The sequence below is a fragment of the Octodon degus genome, unplaced genomic scaffold (assembly GCF_000260255.1).
Source record: "Octodon degus isolate 3935 unplaced genomic scaffold, OctDeg1.0 scaffold00132, whole genome shotgun sequence".
In the NCBI taxonomy this organism is placed as follows: domain Eukaryota; kingdom Metazoa; phylum Chordata; class Mammalia; order Rodentia; family Octodontidae; genus Octodon; species Octodon degus.
In genome coordinates this window covers 1,201,277-1,202,935 of record NW_004524708.1, presented here as the reverse complement: position 1 = coordinate 1,202,935, position 1,659 = coordinate 1,201,277, and positions in this window count along the sequence as shown.

Genomic DNA, 1,659 nt, shown 5'->3' with positions numbered 1-1,659 from the left:
ATATATATTACACATATATTACATATATTATATATTACATATATATCCTTATACATTCTGTAAGGCTTCCAATGTCACACTGAGTTGATGTAGAAATAGTCAATATTTCTATACTTTTTTTAATTTAATGAGGGAAACTATACAATTCTCACAAAAAAGTTTAATATTTAGTGTATTTAGTAAATATCTTTTATTTGCCAAGATATTAAGTACTTTTTATGTGATTGACTATTACATGGCTTAATTTTTTTACATTAATACATATTTTCCCCTTTAAATTATTAATATGGTAAATTACATAAATTTATTTTCCAATGTCTTCGTATCTCCAGTTTTGCAGATTAACTTCAGACAGTCATTCGAAATATATTTTTTGGGGCCAGGGAGATGGCTCAGTAGAAGAAGTGCTTGCATGGCAAGCTCAATGGCCTGAGTTCAATCCCTGGTTCTGCAAAAAAAAAAGAAAGAAAAGAAAAAGAAAATGTATTTGTCTTGCCAATATTTGTCTCAGTAATTTTCCAAGTATACCCATCAGTGAATTTGGTTAAAACTTTATTTTTCCTTCATAGTCCTTGTCCATTTTATCACAGTACATTTGATGTTTGAAAAGCTGTCTCATACCCTTCTTCTCCAGGCCAGTCTTGGTTGAAGATACAGTGGAGAATACACAGAACAGCTGTATGTACCAATGGAACTCATACTCCAGTGTGGTGCATGGCATACGGAAGCAACAGTGCAAAGTGAGTGGAGGGAGAAGAGGTATTTGAAATTGAATGAGAAAGCAAAGGGATACTAGAGTACAGAAAAGAGAAGCAATTGGCCATATAAAGACAACATCTTATTCGCATGAGAAAGAACAATTGTTTAAGGCAACACTCCTCATCCCCCATCCTCTGGCTGCATGCAAGGAACACAGTGTGGTGCTTTTGCTACAGCACAAAGAGTGAGGTAAGGCATAGTTTAAAATTACATTATATAGTCATCTACAGAAAAGAAGATCCCCACTGAGTTAGTAATGGTTTTGGTTTATATAATAAATACAGTGTCACATCTCTAAAGAGCCTGGTGTAGGTGAGGACATGAATCATGAAAATGGTTTGTGATTACCTAGTGACACTTGAGGATGGAGATCAGCCCTAGGGCCATAGTGTAAGGACCCTGAGAGGGACAAGGAAATGAATCTTTTAACCCTGATCTGAGAGAAGCAGGTGATTTGAAAGACATAATCAGATGAGGAAAATAAGAACATTTTCTGTTTGTTTCAGAAAGCTCATAAATGTAGCAGATACAGGTGATATAAGTTAGAAGTGACAAGATTGTATAAATGAAGAAATCTCTGTTATTGTGAAAGAAAGTGCAGGGAATAGAAATATTTTAAATTATACAGCATTTAATTATTTCATATTAAATGGACAAAGATCGTGTGAGAATGAATTAAGGGCATGCTAGAACATTGAAACTTAGAGGTGCTGTCGCTAGCTCATAGTATGGAATCCATATAACCTTTTTAACTGAATACCTGGCCTACAAAAGACAATGTTGAAATAGAAGAAATGACACACAGGCTACATTCATAAGTTTTATTTTTCTGATGAATTTCTTGGTGCCTCTGGCCTTAACAAGAACTTGTGAAAGTAGTCTGTATAGTCAGGAAAACAC